We start from the raw sequence: 15510 nt of genomic DNA, 5'->3' as shown, positions 1-15510 counted from the left end.
TCACACTAAATCTACTCTGCTTATGTTGTATGAACAGAACAACATAGCTTAGATGACAGCATATCGGTTTACAGGATGTTTTATTGATTGTTTATGCCAACGGTTGAGACATACTGCTCAGAAAAAATGGATTCTTTTCAAAATAATAATATTTTGTAGTGGCAGGGTTTGAGTGTATTGACTCCAATTTAGAAATAAGTTCTGTATAATATATAATGTTATAATTATAACAATATATTGTGAATTGCTTATTGACAACACACCTGGTTACCCAAGAGCTCTGATGGAGGTGTATGAGGAGATTCATGTTGTTTTTATTCCAACACAACATTCATTCCACACAGCCCATGGATCAAGGAGTAACTTTGACTTTCAAGGCTTATTATTTAAGAAATTCATTTTATAAGGCTACAGCTGCCATACATAATGATTTTTCTGATGGATCTTGGCGAAGTAAATTGAAAACCTTCCGGTAAAGATTCAGACTTCTAGATGTCATTAGGAACATTTAGGATTCATGGGAGGAGGTCAAAATGTCAACATCAACAGGTGTTTGAAAGAAGTTGATTCCAACCTTCATGAATAACTTTGATGGGTTCAAGATTTCAGTGGAGGAATTGCTGCAAATGTGGTGGAAATAGCAAGAGAATTAGAATTAGAAGTAAAGCCTGAACGTGTAACTTAATTGCTGCAATGTCATGATAAAACTTGAACAGATGAGGCAGTGCTTCTTATGGATGTGCAAAGGAAGTTGTTTCTTGAGATAAATCTATTCCTGGTTAAGATGCCATGAACACTGTTGAAATGACAACAAAGGGTTTATTTACATAAACTTAGTTGTTAAAGCAGTGGCAGGTTTGAGTTGATTGATTCCAATTTTGAAAGTTCTGTGTGTAAAGTACTGTCAGTCAGCATCGTGTGCTGCAGAGGGATCTTTCATGAAAGGAAGAGTCAATCAATGTGGCAAACTTCATTGTTGTCTTATTTTAAGAAATTGCCACAGCCACCCAATCTTTAGCAACCACCACCCTGATCACTCAGCAGCCAACAACACTGGGGGCAAGACCCTCTGCCAGCCAAAAGATTACAACTCGCTGGAGGCTCAGAGCATTTTTTAGCAATAAGGTATTTTTAATTTAGATATGTACATTATTTTTTAGACAATACTATTGCCCACTTAATAGACTACAATGTAGTATAAACGTAACTCTGTGCTCACCAGGAAATGAAAAAATTGTATAACACACTTTATTGTGATAGTGGCTTTATTGTGGAACTGAACCCACAATATTTCAAAGGTATGCCTGTACTGTATAACTTCATTTATACAAGTCTCTGAAAAAGCCAGATTTAAAGGGTAATGAGAGAATTGAGTGCCATGGTTGCTCAGAGTTGGGAAGAGAAGGGATTTGCTGAGAAAGTATACAAGAGTTTTTAGGTGTAATACAAATGTTTAATTGTCTTGATTATGATGATGGTTACACAGACTTGTCAAAATTTATCAAGCTATTCTTATAATTAATATATCATATCTTATATAAATTATGCCTTAATAATGTCAATTAAAAATGAAAGGAAATTATTTTGGAAATAAGAATGATATGTATACTTTTACACATCAATATAGGCAATAAGGGAAAAATAAACAAAATTGAGTTATTTCAATAGAGGGCAGATAAAACTGCAATACATTTATTACAAGAATGCAGCTTGAATTTGAACAGACCTGCTCTAGTTCTGTGTCTGCCACTTCCTACCTGGGATAAATTGCTTAATACATCAACTCAGTCTCTTTATCTACTCTTATAGGTTTAGTGATTACATGAATATCAAAGTGTTGATTTAAAGATTAAATAAACATAAAATGTTTAACATTGGGTATGATATAAAGTATTCAATAAATCCTAAATGGTTTTACCAGTACTATAAAATTGAGAATACTAGTATTTCTTAACTCAGTCTCCTTTTGATTCTCTTGTAGTAGCATTCTAATATTCTTCTGAGCACTTTGTATTGCTACTTTGTATTTCTTTGCATGTTCATTTGCTTAATTCTCCAGTCCCTCACAGAAATGTGCCTACCTTGACACTGTTACGCCCCAGCACTAGCACCGCCCTGGCCCGGGCTGGGTATTCACAGTGTCTTTGTTGAATGACTGTGGATGTTCCTCCTGCATGGTTGCTGTCTTTAGGAAACTTCCATTTTCCTCTCTTATGTGTACTTACTGTCATTCTTACTGTGGAATGAAAGACCTTGTCCCTTGAAAAGAAATGTTGGTTTTGAGAGCGTAAGACCTATGGGTGTCTGGGGGAGTCTTTTCTTGCAGTCTTGCATTTAGGCTGGGTGCCCAGAAGATGCCACCTGGCTTAGGCGCAGCAGAGAGAGTTTGGGAATATGACTGAATCTTGCAGACCTTCCTTCAGGTGTCATGCTACTTCCTTTCCTTCACATTGCTTCAACAGCTTGTTCCTGCCTTCCTACACTGATGTAAAGTTTTTTATGAAATATTTGTTAAACCTTTCTTTGAACTATTCATGGTGCTTATTCTAGCTAAGAACTATCAGTGTAACATGTGGAGGTCCTTACAAGTTTTGATCACTCTATATAAACTCTACCTTTGTTTCACTAGTGGAGAAACTGTCTGAGGGAGGATACAAATGTTGCCTCACATCCTACATCTAAATAGGGGCAGAACAAGGGCAAGGCCCCAGATCCCTGAACTTACTGTGCACTTTGATACTGACACAAGAAGCATATTTTTGGCACTGAGTCATCCCTCTCTGCCTGTTTTTTTATTGGAACAGCCAAGGTTGTATGTCCTAGAGCAGGTTCAAGTTCAATATTTGTGCCTCCTAATATCGATATTGTCCACAGTGCCCAGCCTGTAGTTATTATGTGTCTATGATGCTTTCTAAATATGAATGAGTGCGTATGAAAGTAATGGACTCATTTTGCTCATATTGGCAAATGCACTTTTGAGAGCTCTTCAGTTTGCTTTTTAAGTTGAGCCCTCTCCAAAAGCATCTTCTGTTCCTCTGACATATGAAGTCTTGTTTTAAAAGGACTTAACGTTTAACTTTTTGTCTTCTTTTTTCCAAAAGAAACAGCAGTTTTAACATAGATATGTGCCTTTATTAATTATTACTTTATCTTCCCATGAATTCCTAACACTCACCTGGCAGCAGCCTTGGCTCTCACAGAAGCCAACGTGATTGCAGGGAATTAGTTTTTATTACACTTGGACTGAACAAAACAGGTTTGGAAGGGTAATGAAGTTTGTGGAAAGCAGACCCATGTATTTTCTTCCTCCCCCCAGAGATTATTCAATAAAATGAGTTTGTGTCCTGCACAATAACTGGGAATTGGCAGGTCGGTGGCCTCTATCACTGCTGTCCTCTCAACCTGGTGTCCAACGGGTCTGACAACCTGAGACAGCAATAATTAAGATCCTCAGGAAGGTGCATGTGGGCAGGAGCAACCATGGAATTAGGGAGCTCTGTAACTCGGGAGGCCATCAAAATAAACGTTGATTTTATTTAAATGTGCCAGATTAACCTAATAAGCTGTTTTTCAATTTCAGCCACACTCGAAATTTTATCTTCTTAACTCCATCCAAGGTATTGCATTCTGCCACTGGAACGAAATATTAGTAATAGAAGCACCATTCTAGTTAGTCTCCATTCAACCCCAAACTTTAATAGAAATAACCTGTCGGCTTTGATTGAGTGCGATATCACTATAGGAGCCTTGAATTTAAACTGGGGGATAAAGAAAATTGCATAGTGTATGAAGCCAGTTTGACTAAAATGGAAATTTTACTTCAGTCCCATCTGGCTGTCAAAAGGCCACTTCTAATACTTCCACAAAGCAATTTACCTTCACAGCAAAAAATAAAAAATAGAAACTGAAAATGCAAAAAAAAAAAAAAAAAAAAAAAAAAAAAAAAAAAAAGCCCAAACTAAACCAAACCCCAAAACCTTGTATTTCCTTTGCAGAGTCTGAAATCCTGTTCTTCATTGTTCTCAAAGGGCCAGGAGTGAGTGGTGCAATTCACCAACTTATCTGTGAGGCTCAGCTTCCTTTCGTTATTAAACACGTTCTGTTTTCTTGGATTCTAAACCTTTTAAAAGAAGAAAAAGAAAATCCCTAAATAGAAACTCCTCACCATTCTGTTAGATATTTGAATTAAAATACATTCCAGATTTTTTAATGATTGCCATTCGAACTGGTGTGAGATGGTATCTCACTGTGGTTTTGATTTGCATTTCTCTGACGGCGAGTGATGATGAGCATTTTTTCATGTGTCTGTTGGCTGTATGAATGTCTTCTTTTGAGAAGTGTCTGTTCATATGCTTTGCCCACTTTTTGATGGGGTTGTTTTTTTTCTTGTAAATTTGATTGAGTTCTTTGTAGGTTCTGGATATTAGCCATTTGTCATGCTGCTATAAAGACACATGCACACGTATGTTTATTGCAGCACTATTCACAATAGCAAAGTCTTGGAATCAACCCAAATGTCCATCAGTGACAGACTGGATTAAGAAAATGTGGCACATATACACCATGGAATACTATGCAGCCATAAAAAAGGGTGAGTTCGTGTCCTTTGTAGGGACATGGACGCAGCTGGAAACCATCTTTCTCAGCAAACTATCACAAGAACAGAAAACCAAACACCGCATGTTCTCACTCATAGGTGGGAATTGAACAATGAGATCACTTGGACACAGGAAGGGGAACATCACATACCAGGTCCTATTGTGGGGAGGAGGTTGGGGGAGGGATAGCATTAGGAGATATACCTAACATAAATGATGAGTTAATGGGTGCAGCACACCAACATGGCACATGTGTACATATGTAACAAACCTGCACATTGTGCACATGTACCCTAGAACTTAAAGTATAATAAAAAAAAAAAAAATGCATTCCATACTGGCCTCAAGACTTTGAGGGAAAAGCATGTGGTGTTTGCCCTGGGCATTTAGCAAAACTGGCAAGGGACACAGATCCACGGGAGCCTTCATGCTGCATCCTGGATCTGCTGGCAGTTCCAAGGGTCCATTTCACATCCAGGGCTGGAAACCACACATTCCTTAGTGAAAAATCTGCTGAAACCAATTCTGTAGAACCCAAGGGAAATGCCATTTTGGTGACAGTCACATCTGAATACACGTGAACATTGAGGCCTTGTGTGAGTGGGGACCAAGGGTCTAACAGAGAGGAACGGGGCCATTCTGAATGTATCTCAAAGGATTTTAAAAAAAGACATTTGCTCCATTGTCTGGCTGAGCACTCAGATACTCTATTCCAAAGTCCATTAAAAATCCATGAAGAAATATGAAGAATGTAGCTTTGATGGGGGAGACACACTTCAGAAACAGGCTCTGTTTGTCTCTTAAAATGTTTTTTCCCAGACTAACCAGAGGATCAGAGAAAAGAAATCCCTTTGTAAGAGGAAGAGTGAGGACATGATTTTCATGTGAACAGTTTCTTTCAAGAAATCAGCTAGGTTAGCAAAAGCAAGCAAAGGCTGTATTTATGTGTTTGGGTGATCTCTTCTCTCTCTGTCTCTCACACCCACCCACCCACACCCACACACACCCCTCTCTTGGCATCCTTACTTCTTTTTACCCACCAGAAACAAATAGAGAGTATAAGCACAAAATACAGAATCATTGAAGGATGAGTGTCTCAAGCCTCTGAGTCTGGACATAATCTCAATGTATATCTATCAAAATAGATAGACAGATAGATAGGCTGATTGACTAACTTGAAAGCCAGTATTATTATATAGCCACTTTATAGATGAGGAAACTGATGCTCTAGTACTTAGGAAGGTCAACAACTTGCCCAAATGAATGAGCTCAGTGACGGAGCTATGGGTCTGTGGCTCTACTTCTCTCTTTCCCTTGGATCTCTCCCTCCAATAGTGCCCTGCCATTTTCCCATTGAGTGCCTTCCAGGAGCCAAGAGTTCTGCATAGAGATAAAAGAAGCCCACCATTTCTATCTTTAGAATGTCCTCTCACCATTTCTCATCTGCCCGTCAAAGCTCACATGCCCAAAGCCCCATTCTTACAAGGCCATACTCTCCAATTTCCAATGTCAGACACACGCTTTCATTAGCATCTGAGCTAAAGTAGTGTTGGCTGATAACAATGTAATGTGTCACAACTGCTTCCTAAATTCATTTTCCTATAATTACACCATTATGTAGCCATTGATTTCTCCAGTTCCCCCTACTTTATTAGCTCTTGGGATAAAATTCTTGTTTCTAACTTCTTACAGTATTTTTTTTCCAGCCAGCACAGACTCCTTTTCAGCCTTCTGTATTCACACCTTGTGCTCTATGCCAGTGCTTTCCATGCTTGTGTGTGGACTATACTACACAAGAAACATTGCACACATGTAGTCAGCCTTTTCAAAACACATTGGCTGTCCAGAGCAATTCATAAAATGGAATATTATTTAGCCTTAAAAAATAAAAAAATCCTGTCATTTGCAACAACATGGAGTAACCCAGAGGACAGTAGGCTACGTGAGACAAACAAGGCCTAGATAGATAAATACTGCTTGATTTCACGTATATGTGGAATTGTGGAATCTAAGAAAGCCAAACTCAGAGTAGCAGAGAGCAGAATGGTGGTTACCAAGGACTAGGGGTTGTTTTTGTTCAGTGGGTATAATGTTTAGATAGGCAAGATTAAGTAGTTTTAGAGATAATGTTTTGAGAAATAGGACTAAGTTTACATACGAGAATATCAAGAATTTAAGAGGCTGCCGTAAGTCAAATGTGCCGTGAAACATACACTTCAGGGTTGTTCACTTGTGTGAGCTCCTGTGACCGCTGGGAGCCACTGAGAATTGTAGCGGGTTCTGGGTAGAGAGAGGAAGCCTGACGTCATCAGGGAGCATTTCTGTGTGAGCACATATGGTATCTCGGGGGAACAAGGTTCAGACTGTCCACAGCTCCAGTAATTTGTTGCGATTTCCTTTTTCATTCTTTAAAAAATCACGTTTACACTTCATTTTGTATTTTTCATTTGAAGATGAAGCACCAAAATAGTGTAAACCTTAGCCCACAAAACCTGGTTCCAGTCCTAGGTTATTGAAGTCACCCTAAACAGTGGTAGAGGAGGGCCTCAAAGGCCATTCCCCAAGTTCCATGCCCTCTGTCCTTTCCATGTCTCTGATGCTGATGCTGTCGTTTCATTGCCTCTGTGAAGGCCGAGGTGAGCAGTGCCCTCTTTCCTGAAGTCTTCCCAAGGCTGAAATGATATCTCTCCCTGTTCCTTTGGATCACAGATGGCATTTTTTGAGGCCTTTGATTTAAAGAAATTGTGTTTTGCAGCAACTGTATAACAAGCCCCTTTGCTACTTAGTCCTCCACTCCTTGTCTCATTCTCCAGACAACATGGAAGAGACCCTGGGTTGAGGACTTTGCCCTATTTTTGTATTTCTGAAAACAACTGCCAAGGCAGGAACTTAGTGGCGAAACTAAGCCTTTCAGAACATGGAAAGCCTTTCTTGTACCACCAGGTACCCTGCCAGGGATAGCCATAGGCCTTTAATTTTAGAATCATAAGGAGAGTTCATTATCTAAGACAACAGAGAGAACCCAGAAACTCCCCCAGCATTGTAGAGGGCAAATCCATCTGTTTGTGACTCTGCTTTCAATGCTCACCTCCAAGTAGAAGTTGCTCCTAACTCCCATCATTCATTTATTAGTTCATTTATTCATTCAACAAATATATTCCAAGCACCGATTTACATTCTGGGGATAGAAGTGAAGACGATTTCCTTCCTGCTCTCCAGGACCTAAGCAAAGAGAGGCCAGATTTTCATATTACTGATGATGTTTCTGTAAAATCTTAAGTGTTCTGGATTATCTTATACTGATCCATGAAATGATGCTTATCACAGATAAATGGGCCAGTCATTTTACTTGGCAAAGTACCCTTGCTTTTGTTCCAGAAAATTTATCTATAGAGTGAGTCTTTCCTTTTCTCTAGTAATATAAAATCCAACATGTTTTCTGATGAGAAAAGTCGTCTGATTTAAGTTGAAAACTTTTAAGATGTGCAGTATCAGTGGCAAAGGAGGAAAAGATGCAGAGGAATTGGTGACATTGTGCACATCTGTTTTGTGTGATCCAAATTACAGTTCACTTACCTTGGCAACATTTGGGAAACTTTCTCGGTTCAGAGTGTGCTTTTCCATGAGAACAATCCATTTTCCACTCTGCTTCACCTTTTTTTTTTTTTTAATTGTCCCTGACCAGGAATTTCTGGCTCTTCTGACTTACTCTTTTCCTGTTTATCTGTCAGTTATAGACGTAGGATTTCAAAAATCATATTAGCAGCTGCCAAATGTCCTGGCAGTATGACTAGAGAACTATCGAATGAACCGAAGACTTTTCATTCTTTGTAAATAATAACTTTGAAAATTTGGAGATTAAATGCCTTTTAAAATGACCCCCAGTGACAGCTTCCATTTCCATGCTGCTTTCGTGGAGGAGAGATTGCACTTAAAATTATGTGTATTTCCTCTGCAACTGCCCATGTAGACAGCAACCCAGTAATCCCTTTGAGGGCAGGCACCATGTCTACGTTTCTTTAGTGTTTCCCATAGAATTTGGCTCTGTGTTGCACATAGAGTAAATGATTAGACTTGTATTAATTCCTTGTTGGCAGCTACACCCACCTAGCAGAAGTTACCTGTTGCATTTACCGATGTAGCAGAGTTGCTCCCACATCTTAGAGTCCACTGAGGATGGGGCTGGGCTCCTGCCCACAGCCTACACACTACTAACCACTATGTGATCAGCGCATGGCCAGTGACTGTAAGACAAATGAAAGAGTCAACTGCCTTTTTTCTTGATTTTCATAACGACATGATTTTGAAGTTACAACTGAAATTACTTGTTTCAGTATCCACAAGTTTTGCTTTTATTGGAGAGTATACCATGTGTGGCATCTCACTTTTCTCTCTATACTGCTTGACCAGCTCTGATGTATTCCAAATAACAAGCTCAGAAGTCACTCTTTTTTTGTTTGTTTGAGAAGGAGTCTTGCCTGTCACCCAGGCTGGAGTGCAGTGATGTGATCTCGGCTCACTGAAACCTCTGCCTTCCGGGTTCAAGCAATTCTGCTGTCTCAGCCTCCCAAGTAGCTGGATTTACAGGCATGCACCACCACACCCGGCTATTTTTTTTTTTTTTTTTTTTAGTAGAGATGGGGTTTCACCATGTTGGCCAGGCTGGTTTTGAATTCCTAACCTCAAGTGATCCACCCACCTCAGCCTCCCAAAGTGCTGGAATTACAGGTGTGAGCCACCACACCCGGGCAGAAGTCACTTCTTTCCGGAAAGTTTTCCTGACTCTTGCATAAATGGTAGCCCCTGCCTCTCTGTTACTTGCAGAAATCCTGGTGCGAATTATTCTCATCTTCATTTCTTTCCTCTATACGTTGGGTACTCCTGGTACTGTGCCAGGTGCTGTAGCACTTAGCGAATTGTTTGGGGTCCTGCAGCCCACAGTTCTTTTCCCACTAGATCTTTGGAGAAGACTAAGTGTAGATATAAGGTGCTCTGTTAGAATACGGTTCCCCATATTCCCGTTTCTATGGCATTTTCCCCTGAGTCTATGATTTGTGTGGTTTCCAGATGGGGTATTATCATAATGAAACCGAATTTAGCCTTTTCCTAAGTTAAAACAAATTAAAATATGCTCCCATCTAAAGTCATGGCATGTATCTTCAGTTGCACAAACAAATTTCTTTGGCTTGAGGCAGCAAATGCTGTTAAAATAATATTGATTTTCAAGAATTCCTGGCTTGTGTCCTGCAGCTGAGCAACAAAGTCACTACTCCATCTTTGGTTTGTCTAAGAGGCCTGTGGATGGCACGTACACCTGGGCATGGCTCCCTGTAGGTCCTGTGCATCCTGCCTGGCCCCCTCCTTGTGGTCCGCTGGTCCTGCCTTGAAGAAAGCTGTTTTGCTAGCTAGGAAGCATTGTCCACCTCCATCTTCCATGGGTCCCTGCCCTCCGTACCTGCTTCCCCATGTCCAGACCCTGCTATAAGGCTGCTCTTGTGTGTCCTGCTGTATCACATTCGGTCCCCTGGGCTCTGAGACAACAGTGCGTGTGTTCTGTGTCCTGCATGTTTCCTCATGAAAAAGACTTCTTCAGCTTCTACTAATGGTTCTCCATCTCAGAACTCAAGCCCCCTGAGTGGGGCTGAGCTGGTGGGACAGAGGCCCTGGGGTCCCCTCCACAGCCCCACTTGTCTCTCAGGTGCTCCTGCACTCTGGTCACCTCTGCCTCCAGGTCTTTCTGTTGTGCAAAATGATGCCTGAAGGTCAGAGGTGCCCAGTTCCTGTGATAGAGCCTGACTCTGAATCCCAGACTCAGCTTGTCTGGGACAAGATTTCCGCAGTGATAATCCACTGGGAATGAAGTAAAGAGGCTAAACTACAAAACAGACAACAAGGTGCTGTGACAGTTGACCACAGATGACCGCTCAGGCATATGGGTTGTAGCAAGGGAGGCAGCATTATCTGCAGAGGGGGTGAGGCAGCAGAATGGGAGCAGGATTTCAGGTCTGGGTCAGACACCCTCAGGGTTGTGTCCCAGCCTCTCCACTTTCCAACTGTTGATCTTGGGCAAGTATTTCAACTACCTAAGCCTCTGTTGCCTCATCTAAAAATGAAAATAATGATACTTAGCTCCTCATACAGGGAGGATTAGAAATGAAGATCATACAGCTCCTGGCACATAATATTCAACTATCATGACCCTCTCTCCATTCCTCTTCAGGATTTAGAATCCAGTGAGTGAGAGTTAACAGTGCAATACTCAAGTCATGCTAGTTAAGATCAGATAAAGTGTTTAAAAAAGTGAATATGTCTGTGCTTTGAAGACTGAAGTAGAAGGCAAGAAAATGTTATCCCCCAACAAGGGAGAGGTTTAATATAGCAACTTATTAGTGAAATTTAGTGAGAAAGTTCGTGACATCACTCCTCATTCCAAAAGTCACTAGAAAATTATTCTAAAGTGTTCTTTGATTTAGTATTCAGGCATTCGATGGTAGCAAGAGGCTTCCTAGAGCCACTGACCCTCTGCATAATGTGCAGTGAAGTGCTCAGCAGGAAATGATGCCAGGAGCTATGGCCCTGCTCAGTCATGTCTCAGCCCAGAGAAGCATCATCTAGGCCCCCGAGGTGCCATTAAGACTGTGATGACTACTTGGATCCTCCTTTGGGACCATGTGGAAAGCGGGAGTTAAGGGGTTCTGCACAGATTTGGTAAAATGCCTTGGGAAGCCCCAGTAGAAGACATCAGAAGATTCTCTCTGAAGGTAGTAAAGACTAGAAAAGATATCCCTTTGTACCTTGTGGCACATCATATGACTTTTTAATGTTTTTAGAACCATAAAATGACTTTTCATTCCAAGAAATCCATCACGTTTCATCATTTATACTCTGTTTAATGAGAGTAAAGAATCCTCTAAATGCTATAAAAATTGCTCAGTTTTAGCTGATTTTTTTCTTGAATGATTTATCCTCTTTTTTTTTTTTTTGCGGACTTTCCTTTTTTTTTTTTTTTTAAATTGCTGGTCTATCATGTACCTCATGAAGCTTCCACAAAAACATTTGAAAAAGGAAAGCCGAGCGGTATTGTTTCTGGGCTTGGCATCATTAGGCTCAATGTTGGACAAATAGGGAAATGGACTCATGTCAGAGGTTTAACTTAGTGACACTGACAACTGTGAAGAGTCACATTCTCTTGCGAGACAGCGAGCTGATAGTACAGTAAGGGAGGAAGAAAAAAGTATAGAAAGAGAAACATACAATGTTTTCCTAGAGGTAAAGTTTCTATCTTTCCTTGGGCAAGACACTTATTTCCTCTGCATCTCATATAAAATAATAAATATTTTAATGATTGCTACAAATAATCTATGTAGATTGCTTAGATGCCAGGTAAAGGATACAGCTCTCCTTAAACTAATCATGGCAATGTAAATTTCACTGGAACATGATGATGTCAAGCACACTCCAATAGGATCAGAGGGCAGGGCTACTGAACTTGTTTCCATGTTTAGTAGGCACCAGATTACAGTGGAGCATGTGGGAATTTAAAGTCAAAGAACCTTCATCACTTCTTAGCCCGGTACTGTTGGGGGAGGCAACCAAGCACAGGCCCTGAGTGTCTCTACCCCATCTGGCTGGGTAGGTCCAAAATGCAAAGCTCTGCCTGCCCTCTACCTGGGCCATTTCTCAGGATTGTATTTTCACTGAACAACCTTGAGGGATGTGGTAATGCATCTATTAGAGACCAAGAGCAAGTTTGCTTTCTGCTTGCTATAATATGGTGGGTTTCCAAAGCACAGTGTTCCTCAGGTGTGAGGCAAATCCACTGCATGCTTGACATTCATGTGACCCATGGAGAGGCTTGGGGGAAAGGGGAAGCAGTGCAAATTGTGCTGCTTGCTGTGCTGTGAATAATAAAGTTCTTTGTCTCGACCCAGGAGTCTTACGTCTTTTACCAGCATCCATGAAATAGTAATAGGCTAATTTATTAGCTTGTAAGTTGAGAAAATTAAATCCCAGACCCGACAATGTCCTAGGTCAAATTATTTAATTCATCAAATTCTTGATTTACTCATCTGTAGAACATAGACAATAGTAGTGTTATTTAAAGATTGGTATGAGCATTTAATAAGTAATTAAAAGTGAAAAACCTGGCCCAATTCCTGTTGAGTGGTTGGATCTTTTCCAAAGCCCCGAGCTGTATGGATGTTTCTGAGCTATTGCTAAGGCATGGTCAGAATCACATCACTTGACACAGCATTGATTTCTTCTTTTTTTCCCATGCATGGGGTTCACCTTGCCATTGGACACTAAACAGCTTGAGAATAGATCTGCATTGCATGCGTCTCTTGTAGCCCTGATTGTGTTTAGCACAGCATTGCTCAGATCCTGAGCATCCAGAAAACAAGTATTTGAGCACTACTTGATGGACATATGCCTCTGCCCTTCAGGTAAGGCACTTATTCTGTACCTTGTCCATAACAGAATTGATATAATAAAATCTGTTTTGCATGGCAGATGAGAGGCAGGACTAGATTGCAGCTCCCACTCGGACCGACAGAGCAGTATGTGGTATGGAGGCTTGTATTGTGAACTTCTGCTCCAGAACAACTGCAGGAATAAATCAGGAAAGCCAGGAAAACCCACAGATGCTCTGAAGGAAGTGGATTGCTCCTGCAGGACCTGGCAGACACCTCAAATACTGTAAGTGCCTAAACTACGGAAGTGACAAAGGGGGATTGTCTGCCCCTCAACATACACCTTCAATGGGGAAACTGAAGGTCTAGATCATGGGAGAAGATTCTGACCTTACTTGGAGCTGAGTCAGTTTAGAGAACCAAGTGAAATTCAGAGGTGGAGGAAGCAGCAGGAGAATCCCCATGGGCTCACTGGGTCCCCTGGGAAGCCATTTCTTCCTCGCCTCGCAGGGGTCTTTGGGGATGGTTGCTAGAGGTACTGGGAAAAGGCCACAGGGAGAAGGAAATCTCCAGCTGAACTTTGTAACAATTTGAACTGATCGAGACGTCTCCTGGCCAGAACTCTGGGGAAGACATGAATCTGGTGTGCAAACTTCACATGTAGGGGAAGCATGAAAGCCCTACTTGCTTTCACAGCTTGGGGTGGGTGGCCTGGGGCAAGTTCTCAGCCCTGCTCACCCACCGCCTGCAAACAGACTTGGTACTGTTGGTGGGAGCATGGTGGGAGTGAGACCGGCCCTTTGGGTTGTGTGGGAGCTGGGTGAGGCCAGCTTTCCCCCACTTCCCTGACAATCTGCATGACACAGTAAAGGCAGCCATAATCCTCCTAGGAACATAATTTCATTGACCTGAGAACCTCACCCTCATCTCCCACAGCAGCCGCAGCAAGACCCGCCAAAGAAGAGTCTGCGCTCAGACAGGCCTAGCTCTGCCCCCACCTAATAGTCCTTCCCTACCCACTCTGGTAGCTGAAGAAAAAGGGCATATACTCTTGGGAGTTCGAGGGCCTAGCCCATCAAAGGTTCCTCTCCATACTACCATAGCTAATGCTCCCTTGAAAGTGACACCTGCTGGCAGAAGGCCAATCAGCACAAAAGTAGTGCATTAACCAAAGCTAAAGACCCTCACAGAGTCCATTTCACTGCCCTGCCACCTCCACTGGAACAGGTGCTGGTATCCATGGCTGAGAGACCCACAGATGGTTCACATCACAGGACTCTGTGCAAACAACCCCAGTACCAGCCCAGAGCCTGATAGACTTGCTGAGTGGCTAGATGCAGAAGAGAGAAAACAATCACTACAGCTTGACTCTCAGGAAGCCACATCCCTAGGAAAAGGGGGACAGTACTACATCAAGGGAACACCTATGAGACAAAAGAATCTGAACAGCCTTGAGCCCTAGACTTTCACTCTGACAGAACCTACCCACACGAGAAAGAACTAGAAAAATCAACTCTGGTAATATGTCAAAACAAGGTTATTTAACACCCCCAAAATATCACACTAACTTACCAGCAATGGATCCATACCAAGAAGAAATTCCCAATTTACCTGAAAAAGAATTCATAAGGTTAGTTATTAAGCTAACCAGAGAGGCACCAAAGAAAGACAAAGCCCAATTTAAAGAAGTCAAAAAAAAATGATACAAGACATGAGGAGAAATTTTTAATGAAATAGACAGCATAAATAAAAACAATAAAAACTTCAAGAAACAATGATCACACTTTAGAAATGCAAAATACTCCTGAAAGTCTCAACAAGAGAAGTAAACAAGCAGAAGAAAGAACTTCAGAGCTCAAAGACAAAGTTTTCCAATTAACCCAATCCAACAAAGGCAATAAAGAATAAGAAAATATGAACAAAGCCTCCAGGAAGTCTGGGATTATGTTAAACAACCAAACCTAAGAATAACTGGCATTCCTGAGGAAGAAGAGAAATCTAAAAGTTTGGAAAATACATTTGAGGGAATAATCAAGGAAAACTTCCCTGGCCTTGCTAGAGACCTAGATATCCAAATACAAGAAGCTCAAAGAAAACCTGGAAGATTCATTGCAAAAAGATCATCACCTAGGCACACTGTCATCAGATTATCTAAAGTTAAGATGAAAGAAAGAATCTTAATAGCTGTGAGACAAATGCACCAGGTAAACTGTAAAGGAAAACCTACCAGATTAAAAGCAGATTTCTCAGCAGAAACTCTACAAGCTAGAAAGGATTGAGGCCCTATCTTCAGCTTCCTTAAACAAAACAATTATCAGCAAAGAATTTTGTATCTAGTGAAACTAAGCTTCATAAACGAAGGAAAGATACAGTCTTTTTCAGACAAACAAATGCTGAAAGAATTCACCACTACCAAGCCAGCACTACAAAAATTGCTAAAAGGAGCTCTAAATCTTGAAACAAATCCTGGAAACACATCAAAGCATAACCTCTTTAAAGCA

General features: G+C 41.1%; 1 long non-coding RNA gene across 1 annotated transcript in view; it reads left to right on the top strand.

Annotated features, from left to right (window-relative positions):
* The window catches only part of LOC115893150, a 112673-nt gene that overhangs the window by 88784 nt on the left and 8379 nt on the right, over positions 1 to 15510 (top strand). Inside the window, exon 2 of the long non-coding RNA XR_004053090.1 lies at positions 13110 to 13295. This is a non-coding gene — a long non-coding RNA (uncharacterized LOC115893150). The remainder of the gene's footprint in view (positions 1 to 13109; positions 13296 to 15510) is intronic.

This window comes from Rhinopithecus roxellana, chromosome 14, assembly GCF_007565055.1.
Source record: "Rhinopithecus roxellana isolate Shanxi Qingling chromosome 14, ASM756505v1, whole genome shotgun sequence".
NCBI classification, from domain to species: Eukaryota; Metazoa; Chordata; class Mammalia; order Primates; family Cercopithecidae; genus Rhinopithecus; species Rhinopithecus roxellana.
This window is presented reverse-complemented; position numbering and strand designations above follow the sequence as displayed.